General features: G+C 44.8%; 13 non-coding genes and 2 pseudogenes across 13 annotated transcripts; all 15 read left to right on the forward strand.

Annotated features, from left to right (window-relative positions):
- The first annotated feature begins 304 nt into the window (after positions 1-304).
- LOC141234411 (U2 spliceosomal RNA) lies at positions 305-495 on the forward strand. Its single transcript, XR_012300391.1, has one exon. It is a non-coding gene; the product is annotated as a U2 spliceosomal RNA (small nuclear RNA).
- Positions 496-1,610: 1,115 nt separating this feature from the next.
- On the forward strand, positions 1,611-1,801 carry LOC141234462 (U2 spliceosomal RNA). The gene has a single exon (XR_012300441.1). It is a non-coding gene; the product is annotated as a U2 spliceosomal RNA (small nuclear RNA).
- A 1,115-nt stretch (positions 1,802-2,916) lies between these two features.
- LOC141234649 (U2 spliceosomal RNA) lies at positions 2,917-3,008 on the forward strand (annotated as a pseudogene).
- Positions 3,009-3,802: 794 nt separating this feature from the next.
- LOC141234599 (U2 spliceosomal RNA) lies at positions 3,803-3,987 on the forward strand. Its single transcript, XR_012300557.1, has one exon. It is a non-coding gene; the product is annotated as a U2 spliceosomal RNA (small nuclear RNA).
- A 1,115-nt stretch (positions 3,988-5,102) lies between these two features.
- Positions 5,103-5,293, forward strand: LOC141234412 (U2 spliceosomal RNA). The gene has a single exon (XR_012300392.1). It is a non-coding gene; the product is annotated as a U2 spliceosomal RNA (small nuclear RNA).
- Positions 5,294-6,408: 1,115 nt separating this feature from the next.
- LOC141234463 (U2 spliceosomal RNA) lies at positions 6,409-6,599 on the forward strand. Its single transcript, XR_012300442.1, has one exon. It is a non-coding gene; the product is annotated as a U2 spliceosomal RNA (small nuclear RNA).
- Positions 6,600-7,714: 1,115 nt separating this feature from the next.
- On the forward strand, positions 7,715-7,806 carry LOC141234650 (U2 spliceosomal RNA; annotated as a pseudogene).
- Positions 7,807-8,600: 794 nt separating this feature from the next.
- LOC141234600 (U2 spliceosomal RNA) lies at positions 8,601-8,785 on the forward strand. Its single transcript, XR_012300558.1, has one exon. It is a non-coding gene; the product is annotated as a U2 spliceosomal RNA (small nuclear RNA).
- A 1,115-nt stretch (positions 8,786-9,900) lies between these two features.
- LOC141234413 (U2 spliceosomal RNA) lies at positions 9,901-10,091 on the forward strand. The gene has a single exon (XR_012300393.1). It is a non-coding gene; the product is annotated as a U2 spliceosomal RNA (small nuclear RNA).
- A 1,115-nt stretch (positions 10,092-11,206) lies between these two features.
- On the forward strand, positions 11,207-11,397 carry LOC141234414 (U2 spliceosomal RNA). The gene has a single exon (XR_012300394.1). It is a non-coding gene; the product is annotated as a U2 spliceosomal RNA (small nuclear RNA).
- A 1,115-nt stretch (positions 11,398-12,512) lies between these two features.
- LOC141234415 (U2 spliceosomal RNA) lies at positions 12,513-12,703 on the forward strand. The gene has a single exon (XR_012300395.1). It is a non-coding gene; the product is annotated as a U2 spliceosomal RNA (small nuclear RNA).
- Positions 12,704-15,656: 2,953 nt separating this feature from the next.
- LOC141234612 (U2 spliceosomal RNA) lies at positions 15,657-15,839 on the forward strand. Its single transcript, XR_012300567.1, has one exon. It is a non-coding gene; the product is annotated as a U2 spliceosomal RNA (small nuclear RNA).
- Positions 15,840-16,954: 1,115 nt separating this feature from the next.
- LOC141234416 (U2 spliceosomal RNA) lies at positions 16,955-17,145 on the forward strand. Its single transcript, XR_012300396.1, has one exon. It is a non-coding gene; the product is annotated as a U2 spliceosomal RNA (small nuclear RNA).
- A 2,953-nt stretch (positions 17,146-20,098) lies between these two features.
- LOC141234613 (U2 spliceosomal RNA) lies at positions 20,099-20,281 on the forward strand. The gene has a single exon (XR_012300568.1). It is a non-coding gene; the product is annotated as a U2 spliceosomal RNA (small nuclear RNA).
- Positions 20,282-21,396: 1,115 nt separating this feature from the next.
- Positions 21,397-21,587, forward strand: LOC141234418 (U2 spliceosomal RNA). The gene has a single exon (XR_012300397.1). It is a non-coding gene; the product is annotated as a U2 spliceosomal RNA (small nuclear RNA).
- Positions 21,588-22,146: the final 559 nt, after the last annotated feature.

Genomic DNA, 22,146 nt, shown 5'->3' on the forward strand with positions numbered 1-22,146 from the left:
CCCTCCTGCTAAGGGTAGACAGCTGCTCGTTCCACCCCACCCCCCGCCTTAATTGGTTCTCCTCCCTTCCAACGGTGTTGAGGCGGGTGGGAACAGCAGGGGGTGAAGGTGCTGTGTTTAAAGAGGTGGAGTTATGCAGATCTAAAACGCGTGGATTGCAGCAGCAGCAAGCCGAAAAGTGCAGGCATGTAAGGGATCTAGAGGTTGACAACATGTCTTCTTAACGGGAGTCCAGGAGCTCATCTCCACAAATGGACTTTTCAGGATCCTTGGGTGGCTCCGTAGTTTGAAACCAATTCTGGTTATCGCTTCTCGGCCTTTTGGCTAAGATCAAGTGTAGTATCTGTTCTTATCAGTTTAATATCTGATACGTCCCCTATCTGGGGACCATATATTAAATGGATTTTTAGAACAGGGAGATGGAAAAAGAGCTTGCTCTGTCCACTCCACGCATTGACCTGGTATTGCAGTATCTCCAGGACCGGTGCACCCCTTCTTTAATGCAGTTTCTAAAATCAGAAAGAATTGAATTCAATGTTTTTTGTTCATTTTGCTTGTTTGTCGGATTTTGGGATGGACTCTTTGGCTTTGCTTTTCTTCTCCTCATTGGATTTTTCATGTTCAAAGTTGCAGAAGCCAGATTACAAGCTCATTTTGGTTCAACTTCAGCAACTGTGCATTGCATTGCCATGTAATGTGATGCAATGCTATCTTTCTAGCTCTCCCTTTTTACTTCCTTTTGGATAAACAGACATATTAGGCAAGCATTTTGGAGCTTTCACCTAAATAACTACAGGTGGTGAGATAAGCTGCACAATATAATTGACCTTTCAGTATATTGTTGCACACACACCATCTATTTAGCAAATGCCCTTGTTATCAACAGCAGCCTTTTAAACTCACCTGAGCTAACAGGTATGTGCGCTGGTTACTCTGCTGCGCTTAAAATTTCTTTTTTGGTTTGCTACAATGCCTTTTCTGAAACGTTGTCTCCTTCTGCTGGAACACTGACTTCTTTCATTTAATGCCTGCAGACTACAAAAGAGAACCCAACCCAAAAAGTTTGGTTGATTAGTCTGTGGCATTCTGTTAAACTGTTGCTTATGGCGGTGTCTGTGAGCTTCTCAGCGACATTCAGCCAGCCAGGTATCCTGCCTGCAGTAGATGGAATGTGGCAATGGAACGCTGGCTGCGCGTGTCATAATAGGCTCTGAGCCTTTATATACCTGTGCACAGCAGCAGCCACCTTCAGTCTGCTGCTGGACAGCCAGCAGCAGCAGCAGCAGGAGAGGTATGTAATCAGGAGCCCTCCTGCTAAGGGTAGACAGCTGCTCGTTCCACCCCACCCCCCGCCTTAATTGGTTCTCCTCCCTTCCAACGGTGTTGAGGCGGGTGGGAACAGCAGGGGGTGAAGGTGCTGTGTTTAAAGAGGTGGAGTTATGCAGATCTAAAACGCGTGGATTGCAGCAGCAGCAAGCCGAAAAGTGCAGGCATGTAAGGGATCTAGAGGTTGACAACATGTCTTCTTAACGGGAGTCCAGGAGCTCATCTCCACAAATGGACTTTTCAGGATCCTTGGGTGGCTCCGTAGTTTGAAACCAATTCTGGTTATCGCTTCTCGGCCTTTTGGCTAAGATCAAGTGTAGTATCTGTTCTTATCAGTTTAATATCTGATACGTCCCCTATCTGGGGACCATATATTCAATGGATTTTTAGAACAGGGAGATGGAAAAAGAGCTTGCTCTGTCCACTCCACGCATTGACCTGGTATTGCAGTATCTCCAGGACCGGTGCACCCCTTCTTTAATGCAGTTTCTAAAATCAGAAAGAATTGAATTCAATGTTTTTTGTTCATTTTGCTTGTTTGTCGGATTTTGGGATGGACTCTTTGGCTTTGCTTTTCTTCTCCTCATTGGATTTTTCATGTTCAAAGTTGCAGAAGCCAGATTACAAGCTCATTTTGGTTCAACTTCAGCAACTGTGCATTGCATTGCCATGTAATGTGATGCAATGCTATCTTTCTAGCTCTCCCTTTTTACTTCCTTTTGGATAAACAGACATATTAGGCAAGCATTTTGGAGCTTTCACCTAAATAACTACAGGTGGTGAGATAAGCTGCACAATATAATTGACCTTTCAGTATATTGTTGCACACACACCATCTATTTAGCAAATGCCCTTGTTATCAACAGCAGCCTTTTAAACTCACCTGAGCTAACAGGTATGTGCGCTGGTTACTCTGCTGCGCTTAAAATTTCTTTTTTGGTTTGCTACAATGCCTTTTCTGAAACGTTGTCTCCTTCTGCTGGAACACTGACTTCTTTCATTTAATGCCTGCAGACTACAAAAGAGAACCCAACCCAAAAAGTTTGGTTGATTAGTCTGTGGCATTCTGTTAAACTGTTGCTTATGGCGGTCTCTGTGAGCTTCTCAGCGACATTCAGCCAGCCAGGTATCCTGCCTGCAGTAGATGGAATGTGGCAATGGAACGCTGGCTGCGCGTGTCATAATAGGCTCTGAGCCTTTATATACCTGTGCACAGCAGCAGCCACCTTCAGTCTGCTGCTGGACAGCCAGCAGCAGCAGCAGCAGGAGAGGTATGTAATCAGGAGCCCTCCTGCTAAAGGTAGACAGCTGCTCGTTCCACCCCACCCCCCGCCTTAATTGGTTCTCCTCCCTTCCAACGGTGTTGAGGCGGGTGGGAACAGCAGGGGGTGAAGGTGCTGTGTTTAAAGAGGTGGAGTTATGCAGATCTAAAACGCGTGGATTGCAGCAGCAGCAAGCCGAAAAGTGCAGGCATGTAAGGGATCTAGAGGTTGACAACATGTCTTCTTAACGGGAGTCCAGGAGCTCATCTCCACAAATGGACTTTTCAGGATCCTTGGGTGGCTCCGTAGTTTGAAACCAATTCTGGTTATCGCTTCTCGGCCTTTTGGCTAAGATCAAGTGTAGTATCTTTCGAAAAGGCGGTTTTGGATGTTGGTCGCCCTAGTAGATTGATACATTATGCACACTGGGGTTTAGGCGCTTGTTAGTACGCCAGGTGGCTAATATAGTCATCTGGTGGAAAGCATGGCCCCCCAGGATCGACGCCATTGGGCCGGGAAAGATCGAAAGCCCGAAGTGTGAAGTGCCCCAGGAGTGGTGACCCTGGGGTGCCTTAACTCACTGGGATTGGGAACCCCACTTGAGTTTATGGCACATTTGCACAAGCACTTCAAATTTTCTTTCTTCGCACACACCCTTATTCCGGGCCTTCTGGCCTTAGGATGGGGAATTTTTCAATTCCCGGTCGAAGGTCCGGGCAGTATTATACTGTGAAACCTTCACTATTTATTTAATTTCTTTGTCACTGTGTGTCCACTTATTCACGTGTGTCACGTCCTACTAGGATTTTGTCGGGATGCGGTTCCCTTACGGGTTCCTCTCTTGGCAGGTCTAGGGGGGGAGTGTGTGGCCATCAGGTTCCGCTCCCCCCTGAACCCCCCTGGCTCTCCTCTTTCGGGAGGAGAGCGTTGTTGGCTCCCCTCTTCCGGGAGGGGAGCACAGTCTTTGGCTCCCAGTGCCTTGCTCGGGTGAGAACTCGGGCAGGTGCTGGGGGTAAGATTGGGTCGCCTCTGGCTTCGGCTGGAGGTGGCTTTTTGTCCCTGTTCCTCGCTGTGGCCTTTTGGCTCGGAGGGACGGGGAATGGTTTGGGGGACCCTTCTCCTTTTGGAGAGGGTTTCAAGAAGACCAGCATCCTAGTGCACTTTTTTTGTGGCACTTGTCACTTTTTTAAGCGCACTCGGGTTTTGTACACGAATTCGGGCTTTCGATAAAAAAAAAAAAAAAAAATCTGTTCTTATCAGTTTAATATCTGATACGTCCCCTATCTGGGGACCATATATTAAATGGATTTTTAGAACAGGGAGATGGAAAAAGAGCTTGCTCTGTCCACTCCACGCATTGACCTGGTATTGCAGTATCTCCAGGACCGGTGCACCCCTTCTTTAATGCAGTTTCTAAAATCAGAAAGAATTGAATTCAATGTTTTTTGTTCATTTTGCTTGTTTGTCGGATTTTGGGATGGACTCTTTGGCTTTGCTTTTCTTCTCCTCATTGGATTTTTCATGTTCAAAGTTGCAGAAGCCAGATTACAAGCTCATTTTGGTTCAACTTCAGCAACTGTGCATTGCATTGCCATGTAATGTGATGCAATGCTATCTTTCTAGCTCTCCCTTTTTACTTCCTTTTGGATAAACAGACATATTAGGCAAGCATTTTGGAGCTTTCACCTAAATAACTACAGGTGGTGAGATAAGCTGCACAATATAATTGACCTTTCAGTATATTGTTGCACACACACCATCTATTTAGCAAATGCCCTTGTTATCAACAGCAGCCTTTTAAACTCACCTGAGCTAACAGGTATGTGCGCTGGTTACTCTGCTGCGCTTAAAATTTCTTTTTTGGTTTGCTACAATGCCTTTTCTGAAACGTTGTCTCCCTCTGCTGGAACACTGACTTCTTTCATTTAATGCCTGCAGACTATAAAAGAGAACCCAACCCAAAAAGTTTGGTTGATTAGTCTGTGGCATTCTGTTAAACTGTTGCTTATGGCGGTCTCTGTGAGCTTCTCAGCGACATTCAGCCAGCCAGGTATCCTGCCTGCAGTAGATGGAATGTGGCAATGGAACGCTGGCTGCGCGTGTCATAATAGGCTCTGAGCCTTTATATACCTGTGCACAGCAGCAGCCACCTTCAGTCTGCTGCTGGACAGCCAGCAGCAGCAGCAGCAGGAGAGGTATGTAATCAGGAGCCCTCCTGCTAAGGGTAGACAGCTGCTCGTTCCACCCCACCCCCCGCCTTAATTGGTTCTCCTCCCTTCCAACGGTGTTGAGGCGGGTGGGAACAGCAGGGGGTGAAGGTGCTGTGTTTAAAGAGGTGGAGTTATGCAGATCTAAAACGCGTGGATTGCAGCAGCAGCAAGCCGAAAAGTGCAGGCATGTAAGGGATCTAGAGGTTGACAACATGTCTTCTTAACGGGAGTCCAGGAGCTCATCTCCACAAATGGACTTTTCAGGATCCTTGGGTGGCTCCGTAGTTTGAAACCAATTCTGGTTATCGCTTCTCGGCCTTTTGGCTAAGATCAAGTGTAGTATCTGTTCTTATCAGTTTAATATCTGATACGTCCCCTATCTGGGGACCATATATTAAATGGATTTTTAGAACAGGGAGATGGAAAAAGAGCTTGCTCTGTCCACTCCACGCATTGACCTGGTATTGCAGTATCTCCAGGACCGGTGCACCCCTTCTTTAATGCAGTTTCTAAAATCAGAAAGAATTGAATTCAATGTTTTTTGTTCATTTTGCTTGTTTGTCGGATTTTGGGATGGACTCTTTGGCTTTGCTTTTCTTCTCCTCATTGGATTTTTCATGTTCAAAGTTGCAGAAGCCAGATTACAAGCTCATTTTGGTTCAACTTCAGCAACTGTGCATTGCATTGCCATGTAATGTGATGCAATGCTATCTTTCTAGCTCTCCCTTTTTACTTCCTTTTGGATAAACAGACATATTAGGCAAGCATTTTGGAGCTTTCACCTAAATAACTACAGGTGGTGAGATAAGCTGCACAATATAATTGACCTTTCAGTATATTGTTGCACACACAGCATCTATTTAGCAAATGCCCTTGTTATCAACAGCAGCCTTTTAAACTCACCTGAGCTAACAGGTATGTGCGCTGGTTACTCTGCTGCGCTTAAAATTTCTTTTTTGGTTTGCTACAATGCCTTTTCTGAAACGTTGTCTCCTTCTGCTGGAACACTGACTTCTTTCATTTAATGCCTGCAGACTATAAAAGAGAACCCAACCCAAAAAGTTTGGTTGATTAGTCTGTGGCATTCTGTTAAACTGTTGCTTATGGCGGTCTCTGTGAGCTTCTCAGCGACATTCAGCCAGCCAGGTATCCTGCCTGCAGTAGATGGAATGTGGCAATGGAACGCTGGCTGCGCGTGTCATAATAGGCTCTGAGCCTTTATATACCTGTGCACAGCAGCAGCCACCTTCAGTCTGCTGCTGGACAGCCAGCAGCAGCAGCAGCAGGAGAGGTATGTAATCAGGAGCCCTCCTGCTAAGGGTAGACAGCTGCTCGTTCCACCCCACCCCCCGCCTTAATTGGTTCTCCTCCCTTCCAACGGTGTTGAGGCGGGTGGGAACAGCAGGGGGTGAAGGTGCTGTGTTTAAAGAGGTGGAGTTATGCAGATCTAAAACGCGTGGATTGCAGCAGCAGCAAGCCGAAAAGTGCAGGCATGTAAGGGATCTAGAGGTTGACAACATGTCTTCTTAACGGGAGTCCAGGAGCTCATCTCCACAAATGGACTTTTCAGGATCCTTGGGTGGCTCCGTAGTTTGAAACCAATTCTGGTTATCGCTTCTCGGCCTTTTGGCTAAGATCAAGTGTAGTATCTGTTCTTATCAGTTTAATATCTGATACGTCCCCTATCTGGGGACCATATATTCAATGGATTTTTAGAACAGGGAGATGGAAAAAGAGCTTGCTCTGTCCACTCCACGCATTGACCTGGTATTGCAGTATCTCCAGGACCGGTGCACCCCTTCTTTAATGCAGTTTCTAAAATCAGAAAGAATTGAATTCAATGTTTTTTGTTCATTTTGCTTGTTTGTCGGATTTTGGGATGGACTCTTTGGCTTTGCTTTTCTTCTCCTCATTGGATTTTTCATGTTCAAAGTTGCAGAAGCCAGATTACAAGCTCATTTTGGTTCAACTTCAGCAACTGTGCATTGCATTGCCATGTAATGTGATGCAATGCTATCTTTCTAGCTCTCCCTTTTTACTTCCTTTTGGATAAACAGACATATTAGGCAAGCATTTTGGAGCTTTCACCTAAATAACTACAGGTGGTGAGATAAGCTGCACAATATAATTGACCTTTCAGTATATTGTTGCACACACACCATCTATTTAGCAAATGCCCTTGTTATCAACAGCAGCCTTTTAAACTCACCTGAGCTAACAGGTATGTGCGCTGGTTACTCTGCTGCGCTTAAAATTTCTTTTTTGGTTTGCTACAATGCCTTTTCTGAAACGTTGTCTCCTTCTGCTGGAACACTGACTTCTTTCATTTAATGCCTGCAGACTACAAAAGAGAACCCAACCCAAAAAGTTTGGTTGATTAGTCTGTGGCATTCTGTTAAACTGTTGCTTATGGCGGTCTCTGTGAGCTTCTCAGCGACATTCAGCCAGCCAGGTATCCTGCCTGCAGTAGATGGAATGTGGCAATGGAACGCTGGCTGCGCGTGTCATAATAGGCTCTGAGCCTTTATATACCTGTGCACAGCAGCAGCCACCTTCAGTCTGCTGCTGGACAGCCAGCAGCAGCAGCAGCAGGAGAGGTATGTAATCAGGAGCCCTCCTGCTAAAGGTAGACAGCTGCTCGTTCCACCCCACCCCCCGCCTTAATTGGTTCTCCTCCCTTCCAACGGTGTTGAGGCGGGTGGGAACAGCAGGGGGTGAAGGTGCTGTGTTTAAAGAGGTGGAGTTATGCAGATCTAAAACGCGTGGATTGCAGCAGCAGCAAGCCGAAAAGTGCAGGCATGTAAGGGATCTAGAGGTTGACAACATGTCTTCTTAACGGGAGTCCAGGAGCTCATCTCCACAAATGGACTTTTCAGGATCCTTGGGTGGCTCCGTAGTTTGAAACCAATTCTGGTTATCGCTTCTCGGCCTTTTGGCTAAGATCAAGTGTAGTATCTTTCGAAAAGGCGGTTTTGGATGTTGGTCGCCCTAGTAGATTGATACATTATGCACACTGGGGTTTAGGCGCTTGTTAGTACGCCAGGTGGCTAATATAGTCATCTGGTGGAAAGCATGGCCCCCCAGGATCGACGCCATTGGGCCGGGAAAGATCGAAAGCCCGAAGTGTGAAGTGCCCCAGGAGTGGTGACCCTGGGGTGCCTTAACTCACTGGGATTGGGAACCCCACTTGAGTTTATGGCACATTTGCACAAGCACTTCAAATTTTCTTTCTTCGCACACACCCTTATTCCGGGCCTTCTGGCCTTAGGATGGGGAATTTTTCAATTCCCGGTCGAAGGTCCGGGCAGTATTATACTGTGAAACCTTCACTATTTATTTAATTTCTTTGTCACTGTGTGTCCACTTATTCACGTGTGTCACGTCCTACTAGGATTTTGTCGGGATGCGGTTCCCTTACGGGTTCCTCTCTTGGCAGGTCTAGGGGGGGAGTGTGTGGCCATCAGGTTCCGCTCCCCCCTGAACCCCCCTGGCTCTCCTCTTTCGGGAGGAGAGCGTTGTTGGCTCCCCTCTTCCGGGAGGGGAGCACAGTCTTTGGCTCCCAGTGCCTTGCTCGGGTGAGAACTCGGGCAGGTGCTGGGGGTAAGATTGGGTCGCCTCTGGCTTCGGCTGGAGGTGGCTTTTTGTCCCTGTTCCTCGCTGTGGCCTTTTGGCTCGGAGGGACGGGGAATGGTTTGGGGGACCCTTCTCCTTTTGGAGAGGGTTTCAAGAAGACCAGCATCCTAGTGCACTTTTTTTGTGGCACTTGTCACTTTTTTAAGCGCACTCGGGTTTTGTACACGAATTCGGGCTTTCGATAAAAAAAAAAAAAAAAAATCTGTTCTTATCAGTTTAATATCTGATACGTCCCCTATCTGGGGACCATATATTAAATGGATTTTTAGAACAGGGAGATGGAAAAAGAGCTTGCTCTGTCCACTCCACGCATTGACCTGGTATTGCAGTATCTCCAGGACCGGTGCACCCCTTCTTTAATGCAGTTTCTAAAATCAGAAAGAATTGAATTCAATGTTTTTTGTTCATTTTGCTTGTTTGTCGGATTTTGGGATGGACTCTTTGGCTTTGCTTTTCTTCTCCTCATTGGATTTTTCATGTTCAAAGTTGCAGAAGCCAGATTACAAGCTCATTTTGGTTCAACTTCAGCAACTGTGCATTGCATTGCCATGTAATGTGATGCAATGCTATCTTTCTAGCTCTCCCTTTTTACTTCCTTTTGGATAAACAGACATATTAGGCAAGCATTTTGGAGCTTTCACCTAAATAACTACAGGTGGTGAGATAAGCTGCACAATATAATTGACCTTTCAGTATATTGTTGCACACACACCATCTATTTAGCAAATGCCCTTGTTATCAACAGCAGCCTTTTAAACTCACCTGAGCTAACAGGTATGTGCGCTGGTTACTCTGCTGCGCTTAAAATTTCTTTTTTGGTTTGCTACAATGCCTTTTCTGAAACGTTGTCTCCCTCTGCTGGAACACTGACTTCTTTCATTTAATGCCTGCAGACTATAAAAGAGAACCCAACCCAAAAAGTTTGGTTGATTAGTCTGTGGCATTCTGTTAAACTGTTGCTTATGGCGGTCTCTGTGAGCTTCTCAGCGACATTCAGCCAGCCAGGTATCCTGCCTGCAGTAGATGGAATGTGGCAATGGAACGCTGGCTGCGCGTGTCATAATAGGCTCTGAGCCTTTATATACCTGTGCACAGCAGCAGCCACCTTCAGTCTGCTGCTGGACAGCCAGCAGCAGCAGCAGCAGGAGAGGTATGTAATCAGGAGCCCTCCTGCTAAGGGTAGACAGCTGCTCGTTCCACCCCACCCCCCGCCTTAATTGGTTCTCCTCCCTTCCAACGGTGTTGAGGCGGGTGGGAACAGCAGGGGGTGAAGGTGCTGTGTTTAAAGAGGTGGAGTTATGCAGATCTAAAACGCGTGGATTGCAGCAGCAGCAAGCCGAAAAGTGCAGGCATGTAAGGGATCTAGAGGTTGACAACATGTCTTCTTAACGGGAGTCCAGGAGCTCATCTCCACAAATGGACTTTTCAGGATCCTTGGGTGGCTCCGTAGTTTGAAACCAATTCTGGTTATCGCTTCTCGGCCTTTTGGCTAAGATCAAGTGTAGTATCTGTTCTTATCAGTTTAATATCTGATACGTCCCCTATCTGGGGACCATATATTAAATGGATTTTTAGAACAGGGAGATGGAAAAAGAGCTTGCTCTGTCCACTCCACGCATTGACCTGGTATTGCAGTATCTCCAGGACCGGTGCACCCCTTCTTTAATGCAGTTTCTAAAATCAGAAAGAATTGAATTCAATGTTTTTTGTTCATTTTGCTTGTTTGTCGGATTTTGGGATGGACTCTTTGGCTTTGCTTTTCTTCTCCTCATTGGATTTTTCATGTTCAAAGTTGCAGAAGCCAGATTACAAGCTCATTTTGGTTCAACTTCAGCAACTGTGCATTGCATTGCCATGTAATGTGATGCAATGCTATCTTTCTAGCTCTCCCTTTTTACTTCCTTTTGGATAAACAGACATATTAGGCAAGCATTTTGGAGCTTTCACCTAAATAACTACAGGTGGTGAGATAAGCTGCACAATATAATTGACCTTTCAGTATATTGTTGCACACACAGCATCTATTTAGCAAATGCCCTTGTTATCAACAGCAGCCTTTTAAACTCACCTGAGCTAACAGGTATGTGCGCTGGTTACTCTGCTGCGCTTAAAATTTCTTTTTTGGTTTGCTACAATGCCTTTTCTGAAACGTTGTCTCCTTCTGCTGGAACACTGACTTCTTTCATTTAATGCCTGCAGACTATAAAAGAGAACCCAACCCAAAAAGTTTGGTTGATTAGTCTGTGGCATTCTGTTAAACTGTTGCTTATGGCGGTCTCTGTGAGCTTCTCAGCGACATTCAGCCAGCCAGGTATCCTGCCTGCAGTAGATGGAATGTGGCAATGGAACGCTGGCTGCGCGTGTCATAATAGGCTCTGAGCCTTTATATACCTGTGCACAGCAGCAGCCACCTTCAGTCTGCTGCTGGACAGCCAGCAGCAGCAGCAGCAGGAGAGGTATGTAATCAGGAGCCCTCCTGCTAAGGGTAGACAGCTGCTCGTTCCACCCCACCCCCCGCCTTAATTGGTTCTCCTCCCTTCCAACGGTGTTGAGGCGGGTGGGAACAGCAGGGGGTGAAGGTGCTGTGTTTAAAGAGGTGGAGTTATGCAGATCTAAAACGCGTGGATTGCAGCAGCAGCAAGCCGAAAAGTGCAGGCATGTAAGGGATCTAGAGGTTGACAACATGTCTTCTTAACGGGAGTCCAGGAGATCATCTCCACAAATGGACTTTTCAGGATCCTTGGGTGGCTCCGTAGTTTGAAACCAATTCTGGTTATCGCTTCTCGGCCTTTTGGCTAAGATCAAGTGTAGTATCTGTTCTTATCAGTTTAATATCTGATACGTCCCCTATCTGGGGACCATATATTAAATGGATTTTTAGAACAGGGAGATGGAAAAAGAGCTTGCTCTGTCCACTCCACGCATTGACCTGGTATTGCAGTATCTCCAGGACCGGTGCACCCCTTCTTTAATGCAGTTTCTAAAATCAGAAAGAATTGAATTCAATGTTTTTTGTTCATTTTGCTTGTTTGTCGGACTTTGGGATGGACTCTTTGGCTTTGCTTTTCTTCTCCTCATTGGATTTTTCATGTTCAAAGTTGCAGAAGCCAGATTACAAGCTCATTTTGGTTCAACTTCAGCAACTGTGCATTGCATTGCCATGTAATGTGATGCAATGCTATCTTTCTAGCTCTCCCTTTTTACTTCCTTTTGGATAAACAGACATATTAGGCAAGCATTTTGGAGCTTTCACCTAAATAACTACAGGTGGTGAGATAAGCTGCACAATATAATTGACCTTTCAGTATATTGTTGCACACACACCATCTATTTAGCAAATGCCCTTGTTATCAACAGCAGCCTTTTAAACTCACCTGAGCTAACAGGTATGTGCGCTGGTTACTCTGCTGCGCTTAAAATTTCTTTTTTGGTTTGCTACAATGCCTTTTCTGAAACGTTGTCTCCTTCTGCTGGAACACTGACTTCTTTCATTTAATGCCTGCAGACTATAAAAGAGAACCCAACCCAAAAAGTTTGGTTGATTAGTCTGTGGCATTCTGTTAAACTGTTGCTTATGGCGGTCTCTGTGAGCTTCTCAGCGACATTCAGCCAGCCAGGTATCCTGCCTGCAGTAGATGGAATGTGGCAATGGAACGCTGGCTGCGCGTGTCATAATAGGCTCTGAGCCTTTATATACCTGTGCACAGCAGCAGCCACCTTCAGTCTGCTGCTGGACAGCCAGCAGCAGCAGCAGCAGGAGAGGTATGTAATCAGGAGCCCTCCTGCTAAGGGTAGACAGCTGCTCGTTCCACCCCACCCCCTGCCTTAATTGGTTCTCCTCCCTTCCAACGGTGTTGAGGCGGGTGGGAACAGCAGGGGGTGAAGGTGCTGTGTTTAAAGAGGTGGAGTTATGCAGATCTAAAACGCGTGGATTGCAGCAGCAGCAAGCCGAAAAGTGCAGGCATGTAAGGGATCTAGAGGTTGACAACATGTCTTCTTAACGGGAGTCCAGGAGCTCATCTCCACAAATGGACTTTTCAGGATCCTTGGGTGGCTCCGTAGTTTGAAACCAATTCTGGTTATCGCTTCTCGGCCTTTTGGCTAAGATCAAGTGTAGTATCTGTTCTTATCAGTTTAATATCTGATACGTCCCCTATCTGGGGACCATATATTAAATGGATTTTTAGAACAGGGAGATGGAAAAAGAGCTTGCTCTGTCCACTCCACGCATTGACCTGGTATTGCAGTATCTCCAGGACCGGTGCACCCCTTCTTTAATGCAGTTTCTAAAATCAGAAAGAATTGAATTCAATGTTTTTTGTTCATTTTGCTTGTTTGTCGGATTTTGGGATGGACTCTTTGGCTTTGCTTTTCTTCTCCTCATTGGATTTTTCATGTTCAAAGTTGCAGAAGCCAGATTACAAGCTCATTTTGGTTCAACTTCAGCAACTGTGCATTGCATTGCCATGTAATGTGATGCAATGCTATCTTTCTAGCTCTCCCTTTTTACTTCCTTTTGGATAAACAGACATATTAGGCAAGCATTTTGGAGCTTTCACCTAAATAACTACAGGTGGTGAGATAAGCTGCACAATATAATTGACCTTTCAGTATATTGTTGCACACACACCATCTATTTAGCAAATGCCCTTGTTATCAACAGCAGCCTTTTAAACTCACCTGAGCTAACAGGTATGTGCGCTGGTTACTCTGCTGCGCTTAAAATTTCTTTTTTGGTTTGCTACAATGCCTTTTCTGAAACGTTGTCTCCTTCTGCTGGAACACTGACTTCTTTCATTTAATGCCTGCAGACTATAAAAGAGAACCCAACCCAAAAAGTTTGGTTGATTAGTCTGTGGCATTCTGTTAAACTGTTGCTTATGGCGGTCTCTGTGAGCTTCTCAGCGACATTCAGCCAGCCAGGTATCCTGCCTGCAGTAGATGGAATGTGGCAATGGAACGCTGGCTGCGCGTGTCATAATAGGCTCTGAGCCTTTATATACCTGTGCACAGCAGCAGCCACCTTCAGTCTGCTGCTGGACAGCCAGCAGCAGCAGCAGCAGGAGAGGTATGTAATCAGGAGCCCTCCTGCTAAGGGTAGACAGCTGCTCGTTCCACCCCACCCCCCGCCTTAATTGGTTCTCCTCCCTTCCAACGGTGTTGAGGCGGGTGGGAACAGCAGGGGGTGAAGGTGCTGTGTTTAAAGAGGTGGAGTTATGCAGATCTAAAACGCGTGGATTGCAGCAGCAGCAAGCCGAAAAGTGCAGGCATGTAAGGGATCTAGAGGTTGACAACATGTCTTCTTAACGGGAGTCCAGGAGCTCATCTCCACAAATGGACTTTTCAGGATCCTTGGGTGGCTCCGTAGTTTGAAACCAATTCTGGTTATCGCTTCTCGGCCTTTTGGCTAAGATCAAGTGCAGTGATCTACCGGTTGCTGCCTTGGTCTTGGCTGAGAGGTGCCTTGGGTACCCGGCTCCTTGGCCTCTTGGGATCGCTGCATGTAGCAGTGCGGCTTCACCCCCTTGCTGCTTTTGGGGAGTCGGATTAGTCCCTGGGCAACGAGGGGCGATCAGCCTGCCTGCTTTTTTTAAGTAGGCGAGGAGGATTTTTGCCACGTTTGGTGTGAAGATATGGACGGGAGAAGCCCAAATATGCTGACCTGTGAAGAGGTCCCAGTTTTTGCAAGACTGAAGAATGCAGTGCGGTTTATTTTTTTGGATCCAGAGAAGAAGAAGTCTGGCTTGTTTTTTTTGGTAGAGAAGATTTTGTTTGGACTATTGGAAGTTCAAATGGAACAAGTTTTGTCTATGTTGGAGTTCCCGAAGAGAGGGATATATGATGTTATTTTTTGTTCAGAAGATATCTTTTCTGACTTTTGGAAGAGAATGGATCTAGTGAAGGAAGAGTCGATACTTGAAGGTGTTTTTTTTGTGTCGCATTTTCCTAGGAAGGAAAGGCTAATAGTAATAAGGATGTATAGTCCTTTCATATTGGAAGAAGAGATCATGACCTTTTTATCCCGGTACTGTGAGAAAGTGAGTTCTGCTGGCAAAATGTTTAACCGATATGGTTTTTGGACCACGAGGTGGAGGTTCCTGGTCAAGTTCAAGGAAAGTTCGGATGGTGTTGTGGTACTCCCACCAAGTAGATTCAAAATCGGGACAGTTAATGGAGATATGTTCTTTACAGGTATGCCGAAGTTTTGTAGGCGTTGTAAACAGTATGGCCATGAAAAGGATTCCTGTACATTACAGTGGTGTGCCAAGTGTGAAGAAGTGGGACATAAGGCAGAGAATTGTGAAAAAAGTAAGAAATGTAATCTATGTGGTGGCAGTGGTCATTTATATGATTGCTGTCCTGTCAATAAAAGGGAGGAGAAGTCAGTTGACAAGGAAGATGGAAAAGAAGAAGAGTCTGAAGCTGCCCCCCATGATGAAACGGAAGAGAACATATCTCAAAAGAAGGAGGAACAAATAAGAGATATAAGAAAAGAAGGTGATCATATGGAAGAAGATACTGAGAGTGATATCACAGACGTTGAGATTGAAAATACTAGCTTGGAAGAAGAAGTGAAGGTGGATAGGGAGTCAGAAGATCAGGAGGAAAGTGAGTCCTCCAGTCAGGATGAAAAGGAAGGTGCTGTAAGTAATATGGAAGAGGAGGAGGAGGGTGAAGAAACTAGTGAAGAAGAAAGAGAGGATGTCGCATGTGAAGCCAGAGAAGAAATTGAAGGAGTTTTGTCATCTGGGAAGGACTCTAGTAAAGCAAAGGATGTTTCAGAAAAAAATATGAGGGAGATGGAGGAGAGACAAGAAGTGTTGAAAATGCTAGAGAGTTGTGAAGGGGGGAGTCAGGCTAGTCTAAGGCGCAAAGTGTGGAATAACATTTATAGCGATATGCATCGTTTTTTTTCAACTTACAGAATACCTCAGTCGTTGGCTAAAGAGGTAGAAGAAGCTTGGGATGGTCGGTTTCTGGATGGAAGGCTTTTGAATGCCTTGGCAGCATATGGCCTGAAGAGAGGAATGTTGCCTTAAATCGTAATGGTAAAGATTGTAATGTTGTGATGTAAAGAATATGGAATAACTGTATTGTGATAATATAAACGTATATATATAAAATAAGATTGGAAAAATGGATATATGACCCACAATGATGGATAACAACCTAATACCATTTGGAAATCATTGCAAAGCATGAAATGGTAAATATGGGACTTGTAATCTGAGTGGAAAAAAAAAAAAAAAAAAAATCTGTTCTTATCAGTTTAATATCTGATACGTCCCCTATCTGGGGACCATATATTAAATGGATTTTTAGAACAGGGAGATGGAAAAAGAGCTTGCTCTGTCCACTCCACGCATTGACCTGGTATTGCAGTATCTCCAGGACCGGTGCACCCCTTCTTTAATGCAGTTTCTAAAATCAGAAAGAATTGAATTCAATGTTTTTTGTTCATTTTGCTTGTTTGTCGGATTTTGGGATGGACTCTTTGGCTTTGCTTTTCTTCTCCTCATTGGATTTTTCATGTTCAAAGTTGCAGAAGCCAGATTACAAGCTCATTTTGGTTCAACTTCAGCAACTGTGCATTGCATTGCCATGTAATGTGATGCAATGCTATCTTTCTAGCTCTCCATTTTTACTTCCTTTTGGATAAACAGACATATTAGGCAAGCATTTTGGAGCTTTCACCTAAATAACTACAGGTGGTGAGATAAGCTGCACAATATAATTGACCTTTCAGTATATTGTTGCACACACACCATCTATTTAGCAAATGCCCTTGTTATCAACAGCAGCCTTTTAAACTCACCTGAGCTAACAGGTATGTGCGCTGGTTACTCTGCTGCGCTTAAAATTTCTTTTTTGGTTTGCTACAATGCCTTTTCTGAAACGTTGTCTCCTTCTGCTGGAACACTGACTTCTTTCATTTAATGCCTGCAGACTATAAAAGAGAACCCAACCCAAAAAGTTTGGTTGATTAGTCTGTGGCATTCTGTTAAACTGTTGCTTATGGCGGTCTCTGTGAGCTTCTCAGCGACATTCAGCCAGCCAGGTATCCTGCCTGCAGTAGATGGAATGTGGCAATGGAACGCTGGCTGCGCGTGTCATAATAGGCTCTGAGCCTTTATATACCTGTGCACAGCAGCAGCCACCTTCAGTCTGCTGCTGGACAGCCAGCAGCAGCAGCAGCAGAAGAGGTATGTAATCAGGAGCCCTCCTGCTAAGGGTAGACAGCTGCTCGTTCCACCCCACCCCCCGCCTTAATTGGTTCTCCTCCCTTCCAACGGTGTTGAGGCGGGTGGGAACAGCAGGGGGTGAAGGTGCTGTGTTTAAAGAGGTGGAGTTATGCAGATCTAAAACGCGTGGATTGCAGCAGCAGCAAGCCGAAAAGTGCAGGCATGTAAGGGATCTAGAGGTTGACAACATGTCTTCTTAACGGGAGTCCAGGAGCTCATCTCCACAAATGGACTTTTCAGGATCCTTGGGTGGCTCCGTAGTTTGAAACCAATTCTGGTTATCGCTTCTCGGCCTTTTGGCTAAGATCAAGTGTAGTATCTGTTCTTATCAGTTTAATATCTGATACGTCCCCTATCTGGGGACCATATATTAAATGGATTTTTAGAACAGGGAGATGGAAAAAGAGCTTGCTCTGTCCACTCCACGCATTGACCTGGTATTGCAGTATCTCCAGGACCGGTGCACCCCTTCTTTAATGCAGTTTCTAAAATCAGAAAGAATTGAATTCAATGTTTTTTGTTCATTTTGCTTGTTTGTCGGATTTTGGGATGGACTCTTTGGCTTTGCTTTTCTTCTCCTCATTGGATTTTTCATGTTCAAAGTTGCAGAAGCCAGATTACAAGCTCATTTTGGTTCAACTTCAGCAACTGTGCATTGCATTGCCATGTAATGTGATGCAATGCTATCTTTCTAGCTCTCCCTTTTTACTTCCTTTTGGATAAACAGACATATTAGGCAAGCATTTTGGAGCTTTCACCTAAATAACTACAGGTGGTGAGATAAGCTGCACAATATAATTGACCTTTCAGTATATTGTTGCACACACACCATCTATTTAGCAAATGCCCTTGTTATCAACAGCAGCCTTTTAAACTCACCTGAGCTAACAGGTATGTGCGCTGGTTACTCTGCTGCGCTTAAAATTTCTTTTTTGGTTTGCTACAATGCCTTTTCTGAAACGTTGTCTCCTTCTGCTGGAACACTGACTTCTTTCATTTAATGCCTGCAGACTATAAAAGAGAACCCAACCCAAAAAGTTTGGTTGATTAGTCTGTGGCATTCTGTTAAACTGTTGCTTATGGCGGTCTCTGTGAGCTTCTCAGCGACATTCAGCCAGCCAGGTATCCTGCCTGCAGTAGATGGAATGTGGCAATGGAACGCTGGCTGCGCGTGTCATAATAGGCTCTGAGCCTTTATATACCTGTGCACAGCAGCAGCCACCTTCAGTCTGCTGCTGGACAGCCAGCAGCAGCAGCAGCAGGAGAGGTATGTAATCAGGAGCCCTCCTGCTAAGGGTAGACAGCTGCTCGTTCCACCCCACCCCCCGCCTTAATTGGTTCTCCTCCCTTCCAACGGTGTTGAGGCGGGTGGGAACAGCAGGGGGTGAAGGTGCTGTGTTTAAAGAGGTGGAGTTATGCAGATCTAAAACGCGTGGATTGCAGCAGCAGCAAGCCGAAAAGTGCAGGCATGTAAGGGATCTAGAGGTTGACAACATGTCTTCTTAACGGGAGTCCAGGAGCTCATCTCCACAAATGGACTTTTCAGGATCCTTGGGTGGCTCCGTAGTTTGAAACCAATTCTGGTTATCGCTTCTCGGCCTTTTGGCTAAGATCAAGTGCAGTGATCTACCGGTTGCTGCCTTGGTCTTGGCTGAGAGGTGCCTTGGGTACCCGGCTCCTTGGCCTCTTGGGATCGCTGCATGTAGCAGTGCGGCTTCACCCCCTTGCTGCTTTTGGGGAGTCGGATTAGTCCCTGGGCAACGAGGGGCGATCAGCCTGCCTGCTTTTTTTAAGTAGGCGAGGAGGATTTTTGCCACGTTTGGTGTGAAGATATGGACGGGAGAAGCCCAAATATGCTGACCTGTGAAGAGGTCCCAGTTTTTGCAAGACTGAAGAATGCAGTGCGGTTTATTTTTTTGGATCCAGAGAAGAAGAAGTCTGGCTTGTTTTTTTTGGTAGAGAAGATTTTGTTTGGACTATTGGAAGTTCAAATGGAACAAGTTTTGTCTATGTTGGAGTTCCCGAAGAGAGGGATATATGATGTTATTTTTTGTTCAGAAGATATCTTTTCTGACTTTTGGAAGAGAATGGATCTAGTGAAGGAAGAGTCGATACTTGAAGGTGTTTTTTTTGTGTCGCATTTTCCTAGGAAGGAAAGGCTAATAGTAATAAGGATGTATAGTCCTTTCATATTGGAAGAAGAGATCATGACCTTTTTATCCCGGTACTGTGAGAAAGTGAGTTCTGCTGGCAAAATGTTTAACCGATATGGTTTTTGGACCACGAGGTGGAGGTTCCTGGTCAAGTTCAAGGAAAGTTCGGATGGTGTTGTGGTACTCCCACCAAGTAGATTCAAAATCGGGACAGTTAATGGAGATATGTTCTTTACAGGTATGCCGAAGTTTTGTAGGCGTTGTAAACAGTATGGCCATGAAAAGGATTCCTGTACATTACAGTGGTGTGCCAAGTGTGAAGAAGTGGGACATAAGGCAGAGAATTGTGAAAAAAGTAAGAAATGTAATCTATGTGGTGGCAGTGGTCATTTATATGATTGCTGTCCTGTCAATAAAAGGGAGGAGAAGTCAGTTGACAAGGAAGATGGAAAAGAAGAAGAGTCTGAAGCTGCCCCCCATGATGAAACGGAAGAGAACATATCTCAAAAGAAGGAGGAACAAATAAGAGATATAAGAAAAGAAGGTGATCATATGGAAGAAGATACTGAGAGTGATATCACAGACGTTGAGATTGAAAATACTAGCTTGGAAGAAGAAGTGAAGGTGGATAGGGAGTCAGAAGATCAGGAGGAAAGTGAGTCCTCCAGTCAGGATGAAAAGGAAGGTGCTGTAAGTAATATGGAAGAGGAGGAGGAGGGTGAAGAAACTAGTGAAGAAGAAAGAGAGGATGTCGCATGTGAAGCCAGAGAAGAAATTGAAGGAGTTTTGTCATCTGGGAAGGACTCTAGTAAAGCAAAGGATGTTTCAGAAAAAAATATGAGGGAGATGGAGGAGAGACAAGAAGTGTTGAAAATGCTAGAGAGTTGTGAAGGGGGGAGTCAGGCTAGTCTAAGGCGCAAAGTGTGGAATAACATTTATAGCGATATGCATCGTTTTTTTTCAACTTACAGAATACCTCAGTCGTTGGCTAAAGAGGTAGAAGAAGCTTGGGATGGTCGGTTTCTGGATGGAAGGCTTTTGAATGCCTTGGCAGCATATGGCCTGAAGAGAGGAATGTTGCCTTAAATCGTAATGGTAAAGATTGTAATGTTGTGATGTAAAGAATATGGAATAACTGTATTGTGATAATATAAACGTATATATATAAAATAAGATTGGAAAAATGGATATATGACCCACAATGATGGATAACAACCTAATACCATTTGGAAATCATTGCAAAGCATGAAATGGTAAATATGGGACTTGTAATCTGAGTGGAAAAAAAAAAAAAAAAAAAATCTGTTCTTATCAGTTTAATATCTGATACGTCCCCTATCTGGGGACCATATATTAAATGGATTTTTAGAACAGGGAGATGGAAAAAGAGCTTGCTCTGTCCACTCCACGCATTGACCTGGTATTGCAGTATCTCCAGGACCGGTGCACCCCTTCTTTAATGCAGTTTCTAAAATCAGAAAGAATTGAATTCAATGTTTTTTGTTCATTTTGCTTGTTTGTCGGATTTTGGGATGGACTCTTTGGCTTTGCTTTTCTTCTCCTCATTGGATTTTTCATGTTCAAAGTTGCAGAAGCCAGATTACAAGCTCATTTTGGTTCAACTTCAGCAACTGTGCATTGCATTGCCATGTAATGTGATGCAATGCTATCTTTCTAGCTCTCCATTTTTACTTCCTTTTGGATAAACAGACATATTAGGCAAGCATTTTGGAGCTTTCACCTAAATAACTACAGGTGGTGAGATAAGCTGCACAATATAATTGACCTTTCAGTATATTGTTGCACACACACCATCTATTTAGCAAATGCCCTTGTTATCAACAGCAGCCTTTTAAACTCACCTGAGCTAACAGGTATGTGCGCTGGTTACTCTGCTGCGCTTAAAATTTCTTTTTTGGTTTGCTACAATGCCTTTTCTGAAACGTTGTCTCCTTCTGCTGGAACACTGACTTCTTTCATTTAATGCCTGCAGACTATAAAAGAGAACCCAACCCAAAAAGTTTGGTTGATTAGTCTGTGGCATTCTGTTAAACTGTTGCTTATGGCGGTCTCTGTGAGATTCTCAGCGACATTCAGCCAGCCAGGTATCCTGCCTGCAGTAGATGGAATGTGGCAATGGAACGCTGGCTGCGCGTGTCATAATAGGCTCTGAGCCTTTATATACCTGTGCACAGCAGCAGCCACCTTCAGTCTGCTGCTGGACAGCCAGCAGCAGCAGCAGCAGAAGAGGTATGTAATCAGGAGCCCTCCTGCTAAGGGTAGACAGCTGCTCGTTCCACCCCACCCCCCGCCTTAATTGGTTCTCCTCCCTTCCAACGGTGTTGAGGCGGGTGGGAACAGCAGGGGGTGAAGGTGCTGTGTTTAAAGAGGTGGAGTTATGCAGATCTAAAACGCGTGGATTGCAGCAGCAGCAAGCCGAAAAGTGCAGGCATGTAAGGGATCTAGAGGTTGACAACATGTCTTCTTAACGGGAGTCCAGGAGCTCATCTCCACAAATGGACTTTTCAGGATCCTTGGGTGGCTCCGTAGTTTGAAACCAATTCTGGTTATCGCTTCTCGGCCTTTTGGCTAAGATCAAGTGTAGTATCTGTTCTTATCAGTTTAATATCTGATACGTCCCCTATCTGGGGACCATATATTAAATGGATTTTTAGAACAGGGAGATGGAAAAAGAGCTTGCTCTGTCCACTCCACGCATTGACCTGGTATTGCAGTATCTCCAGGACCGGTGCACCCCTTCTTTAATGCAGTTTCTAAAATCAGAAAGAATTGAATTCAATGTTTTTTGTTCATTTTGCTTGTTTGTCGGATTTTGGGATGGACTCTTTGGCTTTGCTTTTCTTCTCCTCATTGGATTTTTCATGTTCAAAGTTGCAGAAGCCAGATTACAAGCTCATTTTGGTTCAACTTCAGCAACTGTGCATTGCATTGCCATGTAATGTGATGCAATGCTATCTTTCTAGCTCTCCCTTTTTACTTCCTTTTGGATAAACAGACATATTAGGCAAGCATTTTGGAGCTTTCACCTAAATAACTACAGGTGGTGAGATAAGCTGCACAATATAATTGACCTTTCAGTATATTGTTGCACACACACCATCTATTTAGCAAATGCCCTTGTTATCAACAGCAGCCTTTTAAACTCACCTGAGCTAACAGGTATGTGCGCTGGTTACTCTGCTGCGCTTAAAATTTCTTTTTTGGTTTGCTACAATGCCTTTTCTGAAACGTTGTCTCCTTCTGCTGGAACACTGACTTCTTTCATTTAATGCCTGCAGACTATAAAAGAGAACCCAAC

Source organism: Phyllobates terribilis, unplaced genomic scaffold (assembly GCF_046119375.1).
Source record: "Phyllobates terribilis strain yellow unplaced genomic scaffold, ASM4611937v1 Scaffold_636__1_contigs__length_917067, whole genome shotgun sequence".
Lineage (NCBI taxonomy): Eukaryota > Metazoa > Chordata > Amphibia > Anura > Dendrobatidae > Phyllobates > Phyllobates terribilis.